The sequence below is a fragment of the Penaeus monodon genome, chromosome 23 (assembly GCF_015228065.2).
Source record: "Penaeus monodon isolate SGIC_2016 chromosome 23, NSTDA_Pmon_1, whole genome shotgun sequence".
In the NCBI taxonomy this organism is placed as follows: domain Eukaryota; kingdom Metazoa; phylum Arthropoda; class Malacostraca; order Decapoda; family Penaeidae; genus Penaeus; species Penaeus monodon.
Window position 1 is genome coordinate 25,740,161 of NC_051408.1, and position 230 is coordinate 25,740,390.

Consider the following 230-nt stretch of genomic DNA (forward strand, 5'->3'; position numbering starts at 1 on the left):
ACTGTCTTACTTGGAAAGAGCACGAGAGGCAGGAGCTTTCATTTACTAAGCTCACAACTGGCCAGGCTAATAACAATGCGTTGCTGATGCAGCCATTAAACACATAACGACGCCTCTGCAGTCGACGGGTGTATCTCATGTGGTGAACTGGCCATTGATGGCATCTAAGACACACCGATACACCTGGCTTCATGCACAGTAATGTATCAGCCAATCTGTTTTCATAGCAC